This window comes from Diabrotica virgifera, chromosome 5 (assembly GCF_917563875.1).
Source record: "Diabrotica virgifera virgifera chromosome 5, PGI_DIABVI_V3a".
In the NCBI taxonomy this organism is placed as follows: domain Eukaryota; kingdom Metazoa; phylum Arthropoda; class Insecta; order Coleoptera; family Chrysomelidae; genus Diabrotica; species Diabrotica virgifera.
The window spans coordinates 84,177,651-84,189,184 of NC_065447.1; the positions used below are offsets into that span (position 1 = coordinate 84,177,651).

General features: G+C 31.1%; 2 long non-coding RNA genes across 2 annotated transcripts; both read right to left on the reverse strand.

Annotated features, from left to right (window-relative positions):
• Positions 1–3,397: 3,397 nt before the first annotated feature.
• Positions 3,398–4,808, reverse strand: LOC126885048 (uncharacterized). Its single transcript, XR_007698249.1, has 2 exons — positions 4,453–4,808; positions 3,398–3,579 (listed from the first exon to the last, which is right to left on the reverse strand). It is a non-coding gene; the product is annotated as an uncharacterized LOC126885048 (long non-coding RNA).
• Positions 4,809–6,869: 2,061 nt separating this feature from the next.
• On the reverse strand, positions 6,870–10,558 carry LOC126885046 (uncharacterized). The gene is made up of 2 exons (XR_007698247.1): positions 8,208–10,558; positions 6,870–8,147 (listed from the first exon to the last, which is right to left on the reverse strand). It is a non-coding gene; the product is annotated as an uncharacterized LOC126885046 (long non-coding RNA).
• Positions 10,559–11,534: the final 976 nt, after the last annotated feature.

Consider the following 11,534-nt stretch of genomic DNA (forward strand, 5'->3'; position numbering starts at 1 on the left):
TAAGGACACACCATTAAACTTGATAAAAATAATAAACTTAAAGATAAAACCCATAACTAAATTAAAATTCATGGTTTCAATTATTACTTTAATCGTCGTCAGAATAATAAGTTTCTTGAGCGGATGCTTTAAAATAATTTTAAAGGAACAAACAATAATTAATGAAAACGTAAAAATGACATTGACAATCATTGGGTTAAGTCAATAATTTCAAACACACCATTTCTTGTTGCGTGTTTAAGGGTGGCTTCAAAAGAAATATGGATAATGACTCCTTGATGTTGAATTCCGTTGGAGAACTTGCATAACCAATGATTGAGAAGTCCTTACGACTAATAGGGTGGTCAGAATCAGTCATATGTTGGAATACCGCTGAATTTGGAATTGTATATAAACCGGCCTGTATATAAACCGGCCTGTATATAAACGCAGATAGCTTCATTCCCAACAAATACAAAACAAGTTTAATCAATAGGCCATTTCAAGACTTTGACGTTTATGACACTAATTGAAAGCTGGAAGGCAAACAATAAATTATTTATATTTGTACCGCATTGAGTCTCTTAAGTTTTTTACGTTTAATAGTTTTTTTATAAAATAGTTATTGTTGTTATAAAATAGTGGTTTATATAATTGTTTTTATATAATAGTTTAATCGTTGTATAATAGTTTTTTATAGTTGTATTTTCCGAACATTTTGCTGTTGACTTCTGTAGCTTCTATCTGTAGAAGTACTTTAACGACTGTATTTAGTTGTAAGCAGTGAATAAATAAACATAAGTAAATATTTTCAAAAGCTTTTGGTATATAGATCCATTTTCCCTCAAGGGGTATGAGTTAACCTACAGTAGAAAAAGTTTTTCAAGGGTGACAACATGGACAAATATAGTTACTTACATGGACATAGTTTTTTTTGTATTTGGAGCTTAGTAATAGTTTTTACACAGGTCAACAAATGAAGGCATTCAAGAGTTTAAATTCTTACAAATATTTTGAGGTAGGATTTGTATATAATTGTGGAGCTATAAAAATAAATAATTTCATCATAGTGGTTCACCCCAGATATCTTAAAAAATTGACCTTTTAAAGAATTTGTACAGTCGGAAAAATGAAAGAATACCCATGAACGGTCACGTCAAACAGGTACAATCACATATTTTGTATTTGCTGTTCTTTTTCTATAAATAACAAACGATAGAGATAGATTAATTATGTTAATAATATGTGATCGTTCATGGGTACTCTTTCATTTCTCCGACTGTATCTGCAGTGAAAAAATTTCAAGAGAAGAAACTGAGAATCTGCCGGAAGAGGTGAAATGTTTTTTGATTTTAGACAACGCTCCTGCTCATCCCTCTGAAAATATTCTATGATCAAAACATGGCAACTTTAGTTGTATGTTTTTGCCAAAAAATACATCGCTTATTCAACCCATGGATCAGGAAATAATTTTAGCAACAAAATGAATATATCGCAGAAAGTTTTTAGATGAAGTAATTGTATGATGAAGATAACACAGAAGATACAAGAGGGCAGCATACTTTGCAAAAACTGTTACAATTTGAAATCAACAATTTGTTAAGTTTGCTACAGCATGGAAAGGCAGTTATTAAGGGGTTACATAGGTCTTGCGGGTAAAAAAAGTGACTTTTTAAAAAAATTATATCTTGGAAACTAAAAATTATTTTTATTTATAATTGGAACATGTAAAAGTATAGTACACTCAAAAAAATTTCAGCCAAATATATTCATTTTTGTAGAGTTGACTGCAATTTTTCGACAACAGCCCTTTTTTGTGGTGAGCAGCATAACAAGTCCAGTCTCATCTGAAATTTCTTGTAGTTTATACCTCTGGTTAGTGAATGAACAAAGATTTTTTTATTAGATGAGGTAATTTTTGTTTTATCAAAAAAAAACTACTTTAAAAATGAGAAAAATTGGGGTCAAAAATGTGTTTAAACTTATGTAAAATCTTCAAATTTCATTTTTTTTAATTCCTTCGTTCATTTACTAGCCAGAGGTATAAACTACAAGAAACTTTTTGATTTCAAATGAGACTGGACTTAGTTTTGCTGTCCACCGCAAAAAAACTTAAACTCTACAAAAATGAATATTTTTGGCTGAAACTTTTTTTGAGACTACCTTAAGTACTATACTTTCACATGTTCCAATTATAAATAAAAATAAATTTTAGTTTTCGAGATATAATTTTTTTAAAAAGTCACTTTTTTTACCCCTAAGACCTATGTAACCCCTTAAAAAAATGTTTGATGGCCAAGATGCATACATATATTTAGAAGGAAAGTTCCTAATTTCTGTAGTATAATACATAATACCGAAGAGGAAGTAGCTCTAAGCGCCGGACTCCACTTGCGATTTGTAGTCGTGAAGATTGAACACATTCTTTCAAATAGAAGTCAATCCATGATTATTTAGTTACAAATGGATTGACTTGTATTTGAAACAATGTGTTCAATCTTCCTGATTACAAATCGCAAGTGGAGTGCGGTGCTAATAACACCAAAATATTCCATATGAAGGTACACAGACATTGAAAAATTCCTGGAATATCCCCGAAAACACGTTTCCTGAACATCCCAGGAAAATCCTGTGTCAGCATTTTAAACATTACTTGAATGTCTTATTGGAACATTCCATGAATGTCCACGAATGTTCTTTGGACATTCAAAATATATTTTGTAGACATTCCCTGGATATACCAGAAATACAGTGATGAGCGCTCTAATAACCTGCAAAATAGCACAAAAGATGGAAAACGTATTAAGTAGTGAGATAAAAAGAAATGAAACTAGTCGAGCTGGGAAATTTAGCGATATTAACTTATACATTTAGATTGTATTGATTGTGTACCACCTTCAGACGTATCAGACGAGTTTGGAAACTACCTCTGTCACAGTGACAGTTTTAGTTGACATACTCCTCTGATATGTGTAAAGGTGGGAAACAATCAATATAAAATAAAATTTAAAGGTTAATTTCGCTAAATTTCCCAGCTCGACTAGTTTCATTTCTTTTTATCTCACAACTAAATATGTTGCCCGTCTTTTGTGCTATTTTGCCGGTTATTAGGGCACTCATCACTGTACATCCTTGCTGATGTGACAATACCTCCTATCTGTTTTTTCATGAGTTTTGTAGGAGAGATGGAAAAACATGTTTTAAGGTCACCTCCTGTGTTCATATGTAAGTTTTGACTTGTTTTGTAGTTCATAGATAGTTTAATTTACTACAAAACAAGTCAAAAAATATCATATGAAAACAGGAGGTGACCCTAAGACAAGTTTTTAGTCTCTCTTACGAAACTCATGAAAAAACAGATAGGATGTATTATTACATCACTGACGATATGTGGCCATACCAATTAATACATCCTTGATAAATATAAACATTTTTATTGAACAAAATCTTTTCATACATTTTTTTAATGCAATTTACTGATATTCCTAAATATTTCAAAAAAATGTGTCACATTTGCTTTGTAAACCTTTCTTTTGCCTTTCGTAGCCACATATTCCGTTTCCTTCCTGGGTTTTTGTAGACCACTTCTCTCAGCTGATTCTAAAAAAAATAAAATAAATGGTAATTTTTCAATCCTTTACAATTAACAATCAGAAGAAATATTTACAGGTAATAATATGCATAAATAATAATATTTTGTATTTTGACAATGACGTCTGATTTGGAAGTCGAAAGATTAATAAAATTATTTTTTAAGTTAAATTGTGGCTTATTTCCCAATTAGAATAGTTAATTACAAAAATGCCTCAAATAACTAGCTTCAGAACAATAAATAATTCGTTTCATACAAACATTCGTCCAAAATCAATTATACCTGTAGTATTTCCATGAAAAGATTCTTTAAGTGAATTTTGCATAGTTTTCTTTAAAATATCTCTATCAGGCCAGAACACAAATTTTTTTAACCTAAGACACATTATATACAAAGTATTTTTGAAATAAGTTGATACCGGGTAGGGTGAAATACTAAACCTATATCCCAAATCTTTATAATCTAACTTTAAGCTTAGTTTAGCTAAAGTAAGCAATACTTGATCACTTGGTGACAAAACAGTATTTTGATGGTATTTGATAAATGGTGTAATATACTTTAAAGCTATTTTAAAAACATTGTAATTTGCTAAACCAGTATAATTTTTAGTTTTGGCATCATCATTTTCTATACTTTCACAAGATAAAGCTAATTTCTTAAGCTGATATTTAAAATCCTGTGTTAATGTTAATGACATAAAATGTATTTGTTAATTTTTCCATTGTAATATATGTTTGACTATTTGGCAAAATCTTGTCTTCTACTAAACTAGCTTTTATACCAAATAACTACTATCTACCACTAACTATCCACTGTTTCTAAATCTACTAAAGTAACAGTAATGTATCATTAATGAAAAATGTGTAAAATCATAGACCTACCTAGTATTTGTAGAATATAAGACAGTCCAGTGTCTTATAAATCATTTCAAGAGGAATAAAAAAGCAATTTTTTCTTGTAGGTACCCTTTTCTTTTAATTCTCCTTAGGTACCTTAATTCCCATTTTAGATTTTGGGGAACTCATGAACGGTCACGTCAAACAGGTACAATCACATATTTTGTATTTGCTGTTCTTTTTCTATAAATAACAAACGATAGAGATAGATTAATTATGTTAATAATATGTGATCGTTCATGGGTACTCTTTCATTTCTCCGACTGTATCTGCAGTGAAAAAATTTCAAGAGAAGAAACTGAGAATCTGCCGGAAGAGGTGAAATGTTTTTTGATTTTAGACAACGCTCCTGCTCATCCCTCTGAAAATATTCTATGATCAAAACATGGCAACTTTAGTTGTATGTTTTTGCCAAAAAATACATCGCTTATTCAACCCATGGATCAGGAAATAATTTTAGCAACAAAATGAATATATCGCAGAAAGTTTTTAGATGAAGTAATTGTATGATGAAGATAACACAGAAGATACAAGAGGGCAGCATACTTTGCAAAAACTGTTACAATTTGAAATCAACAATTTGTTAAGTTTGCTACAGCATGGAAAGGCAGTTATTAAGGGGTTACATAGGTCTTGCGGGTAAAAAAAGTGACTTTTTAAAAAAATTATATCTTGGAAACTAAAAATTATTTTTATTTATAATTGGAACATGTAAAAGTATAGTACACTCAAAAAAATTTCAGCCAAATATATTCATTTTTGTAGAGTTGACTGCAATTTTTCGACAACAGCCCTTTTTTGTGGTGAGCAGCATAACAAGTCCAGTCTCATCTGAAATTTCTTGTAGTTTATACCTCTGGTTAGTGAATGAACAAAGATTTTTTTATTAGATGAGGTAATTTTTGTTTTATCAAAAAAAAACTACTTTAAAAATGAGAAAAATTGGGGTCAAAAATGTGTTTAAACTTATGTAAAATCTTCAAATTTCATTTTTTTTAATTCCTTCGTTCATTTACTAGCCAGAGGTATAAACTACAAGAAACTTTTTGATTTCAAATGAGACTGGACTTAGTTTTGCTGTCCACCGCAAAAAAACTTAAACTCTACAAAAATGAATATTTTTGGCTGAAACTTTTTTTGAGACTACCTTAAGTACTATACTTTCACATGTTCCAATTATAAATAAAAATAAATTTTAGTTTTCGAGATATAATTTTTTTAAAAAGTCACTTTTTTTACCCCTAAGACCTATGTAACCCCTTAAAAAAATGTTTGATGGCCAAGATGCATACATATATTTAGAAGGAAAGTTCCTAATTTCTGTAGTATAATACATAATACCGAAGAGGAAGTAGCTCTAAGCGCCGGACTCCACTTGCGATTTGTAGTCGTGAAGATTGAACACATTCTTTCAAATAGAAGTCAATCCATGATTATTTAGTTACAAATGGATTGACTTGTATTTGAAACAATGTGTTCAATCTTCCTGATTACAAATCGCAAGTGGAGTGCGGTGCTAATAACACCAAAATATTCCATATGAAGGTACACAGACATTGAAAAATTCCTGGAATATCCCCGAAAACACGTTTCCTGAACATCCCAGGAAAATCCTGTGTCAGCATTTTAAACATTACTTGAATGTCTTATTGGAACATTCCATGAATGTCCACGAATGTTCTTTGGACATTCAAAATATATTTTGTAGACATTCCCTGGATATACCAGAAATACAGTGATGAGCGCTCTAATAACCTGCAAAATAGCACAAAAGATGGAAAACGTATTAAGTAGTGAGATAAAAAGAAATGAAACTAGTCGAGCTGGGAAATTTAGCGATATTAACTTATACATTTAGATTGTATTGATTGTGTACCACCTTCAGACGTATCAGACGAGTTTGGAAACTACCTCTGTCACAGTGACAGTTTTAGTTGACATACTCCTCTGATATGTGTAAAGGTGGGAAACAATCAATATAAAATAAAATTTAAAGGTTAATTTCGCTAAATTTCCCAGCTCGACTAGTTTCATTTCTTTTTATCTCACAACTAAATATGTTGCCCGTCTTTTGTGCTATTTTGCCGGTTATTAGGGCACTCATCACTGTACATCCTTGCTGATGTGACAATACCTCCTATCTGTTTTTTCATGAGTTTTGTAGGAGAGATGGAAAAACATGTTTTAAGGTCACCTCCTGTGTTCATATGTAAGTTTTGACTTGTTTTGTAGTTCATAGATAGTTTAATTTACTACAAAACAAGTCAAAAAATATCATATGAAAACAGGAGGTGACCCTAAGACAAGTTTTTAGTCTCTCTTACGAAACTCATGAAAAAACAGATAGGATGTATTATTACATCACTGACGATATGTGGCCATACCAATTAATACATCCTTGATAAATATAAACATTTTTATTGAACAAAATCTTTTCATACATTTTTTTAATGCAATTTACTGATATTCCTAAATATTTCAAAAAAATGTGTCACATTTGCTTTGTAAACCTTTCTTTTGCCTTTCGTAGCCACATATTCCGTTTCCTTCCTGGGTTTTTGTAGACCACTTCTCTCAGCTGATTCTAAAAAAAATAAAATAAATGGTAATTTTTCAATCCTTTACAATTAACAATCAGAAGAAATATTTACAGGTAATAATATGCATAAATAATAATATTTTGTATTTTGACAATGACGTCTGATTTGGAAGTCGAAAGATTAATAAAATTATTTTTTAAGTTAAATTGTGGCTTATTTCCCAATTAGAATAGTTAATTACAAAAATGCCTCAAATAACTAGCTTCAGAACAATAAATAATTCGTTTCATACAAACATTCGTCCAAAATCAATTATACCTGTAGTATTTCCATGAAAAGATTCTTTAAGTGAATTTTGCATAGTTTTCTTTAAAATATCTCTATCAGGCCAGAACACAAATTTTTTTAACCTAAGACACATTATATACAAAGTATTTTTGAAATAAGTTGATACCGGGTAGGGTGAAATACTAAACCTATATCCCAAATCTTTATAATCTAACTTTAAGCTTAGTTTAGCTAAAGTAAGCAATACTTGATCACTTGGTGACAAAACAGTATTTTGATGGTATTTGATAAATGGTGTAATATACTTTAAAGCTATTTTAAAAACATTGTAATTTGCTAAACCAGTATAATTTTTAGTTTTGGCATCATCATTTTCTATACTTTCACAAGATAAAGCTAATTTCTTAAGCTGATATTTAAAATCCTGTGTTAATGTTAATGACATAAAATGTATTTGTTAATTTTTCCATTGTAATATATGTTTGACTATTTGGCAAAATCTTGTCTTCTACTAAACTAGCTTTTATACCAAATAACTACTATCTACCACTAACTATCCACTGTTTCTAAATCTACTAAAGTAACAGTAATGTATCATTAATGAAAAATGTGTAAAATCATAGACCTACCTAGTATTTGTAGAATATAAGACAGTCCAGTGTCTTATAAATCATTTCAAGAGGAATAAAAAAGCAATTTTTTCTTGTAGGTACCCTTTTCTTTTAATTCTCCTTTGGTACCTTAATTCCCATTTTAGATTTTGGGGAACTCATTTCATTGTGTTTATATACCCCATATTTATTGAAGGAACCCAATCTGGATTGTTATTATCAGTTAAGTCGGCTGGTTTTCCTACAAGATTACACTGTTAACATCTTCAAAAATCGTTAATGTTCAAATGTTGTAACTTACCAGATATAAGATGATTACAGGGGAATTTCCATTTTGCTAGTAAAATCTTTATATTTTATTGCATTTTACCATTGTTGTTGTCTCTCAGATGATAACTATAACTTATTTAGTTAAATTGGTTCAGTTTTGTGCTTAGAATGTAGCACTGATGGTAAGTGGTAAAAGCTAACTTTATCACGATTACTTTGCATTTCACACTTCAAAACACAACACCAATGAGGCATATTATCTTTCTAAATTAATACTTCCAGAGAAAATGTTAAATTAATCTTTGTACAACAACTAAAATGATCTAAAACCATAAGAACCTGATAGAATAATATTCAATGTTTGCCTTCCAGTAGCCATATTGATTTAATTTTGACAGCATCTTGGAACGGCCTATATACTTGTTCACCGCGCTGTCACTATCTGTTCAACCTGGCAATTCCTACATGAAGAGTTAGAAAACATAAAGGTGATCTTAAATAAAAATGGTTTTTCGTTGAACTTCTTAGAAAGATACATCAGACGTTTTTTCAGTAACAAATTCCAACCAAACAGCAAAGTAGAAGAAATCAAAGAAAAGATCTATATCAAACTTCCATATACTGGTTACCACAGCTTACAAATCCGACGCAACATCCGTAGAACAATTAAAAAAGCATTTCCCTCTATAGAATTAAGATTTGCTTTCACGACTTTGGAAAGAATAGGATCTCGTTTTCATGTGAAAGACATGATTGCTAGTGATCTCGCATCTAACATTATATACCAATTCAAATGTAGTAGCTGTGCAGCTACGTACGTCGTGAAGACTCGACGTCACTTTAATGTCAGATGTTGTGAACACTTAAGTGTCACTCCTCACTTAGGAAGACGATCAAGAACAATTCCAAATTCAGCGGTATTCCAACATATGACTGATTCTGACCACCCTATTAGTCGTAAGGACTTCTCAGTCATTGGTCATGCAAGTTCTCCAACGGAACTCAGCATCAAGGAGGCATTATCCATATTTCTTTTGAAGCCACCCTTAAACACGCAACAAGACATGGCGTGTTTGAAATTATTGACTTAACCCAATGATTGTCAATGTCATTTTTACGTTTTCATTAATTATTGTTTGTTCCTTTAAAATTATTTTAAAGCATCCGCTCAAGAAACTTATTATTCTGACGATGATTAAAGTAATAATTGAAACGTCACCATGAATTTTAATTTAGTTATGGGTTTTATCTTTAAGTTTATTATTTTTATCAAATCATATTATGTTGAAAAATTCAAATATCACGCAATACCATAAAAATGATGGTACAATGCATACTTTTGTTCACATAGAAAGCTATGTTGTGAGAAGAAGTCGCTAATGAATGCCACATGATAGAAGAAACAGTACTGCCTATCAGTCTGCACAGTTTCTTAGAAAAGTAGCAAGAGCAACAAATGAGACAGCGACTGCGCCCCCTCGCTACCCTCTCCTTCATTACCCATGCCTTTCGCTACATGTCAGGCAAATACAATGGCCTCCAGGCTCATTTATTTAAGATTAACAAATTGTACTTTACATTTTTTGTGCCGCACACTCGCTTTAGTTGGAATAAGTGGTGCTAAAAGCTGCGTTGGATCCGTTGGAGCAATATCGTATTTTGGATTTGTTCAATTAAATTCGTGTACAACTTTTTTTCAGCCTCTACCCACCGTTGGGAAGCTACAATCAAATGCTTAAATGAAACTCAACTAAGCGATCCCATTCGTCATGATCTAAACCTTGTCCTTAAAAGAACAAGCAGCACTATATGGACTGCAAGGGCGGATGCAACAAGAGCTTTTTCTAAACCTCTTCATACTCTTGCTAAAGACTCTAATCAGAAAGCTAAAACAGTTCATGAGTCTGTGTTTGTGGAAAGAAATGTCAAAAGAGAAACATTCGTAATGAATGAGTTTTGGACAACAATTTTAGAACTCATCAACGCTGTCAGGAAATCATTAAAGAGAAGAGATTGAACTTATAACTGCAGTCCAGCTTCTAAAATGACTTTTGGGGTTCTTAAAATTCCAAAGAGATAATTTTGCTTACTACGAGCAGAAGGTCTGCGATCTACAATACTCTGAATATACCGACGAGAGTTAACAAACGCGAGCAAGAATCATCAAACATTTTGATGATGCTAATTCCAATGAAGTTTTTCTACAGGGTGGAAAAAAGTTAAAGGTTGAAACAAATCTACCAATTTTGGATAAGCTAATTATTGAGCTGGATCGTCAGTTGACAGCTTACGAGTCTGTAACCTAACTCAGTATTTGGTGTTTTGTGTGTTTTTCCAAAACTGAGTGATACTCAAATAAAGGAACGTGCTTCAAAATTGCATGTAAACTATACTGATGATATTGAATCTAAAATTTAAGATGAACTATCGCAGTTCAAATATTTTATAGTCCATCTTCAGGACTTATAGCGAAAACAATTTATTCCTGCTTCATAGTCTTTTTGGGTTATTTATGAGAACAAATTCGAATCGAAGTTTCGAAATTTGTCAGTAGCTTGTAAGATTTATCTTACGCTAATGATTACAAATTCAACAGGCAAACGGTAATTTTCAAAAATAGAAATTATTAAAACTGTCACCGTTCGACAGTGGCACAAAATATAGACTAGCATTTCCCTCAATTAAGTATGGCTATTTAGAATGATGTGCTCGAAAATTTGGAAGTTTAAGATATTTTAAGCAATTTTGTTTCTATGAAACTCAGAAAAGTTGCTTTATAACAATTATAAGGCTTTTAAAAACTCATGCTAAATTTATTTAATAAATAATCATTTATTATTATATAATTATGTAATATGTAATATGTAGTATATTCTTAAACGAGCTTGTTATGATGGGTATTACTCACGATGATGAAGTCTGCGACACGAGCCGAAGGCGGGTGTCGTTATTCATCAGAGTAAGTAATAGCCATTACATGTGAGTAGAATACTATCCTTTTTCTACGACCTTTTTTTCATTATTAGAAAAATTATTATACTTTAAAATGGATCGTTCGTCCATTGAGAACTATAACAAAAAAAACTAAAATAATATTTTATTGCAAAATTTAAGCAAAATTATATAAATAAACAATTTCTTGACTATTTCTTTGTTTTATTTCTTTAAGCAATACGTTTTAGAAAATGAAACAAAAATGTAAGTTTAAATCTACAAAATGTCCACTAATATATCAAAGGAATAGCGTTCGGATATGGAGGGGATATCCGAGCTTTTGGAGAGAAAAGACAAAAGTTTCATAAGGGGCTTCCTAGCTTGGGTTGCCTAGGAGCCTTAAGATTCTTAATCCGGGACTGTT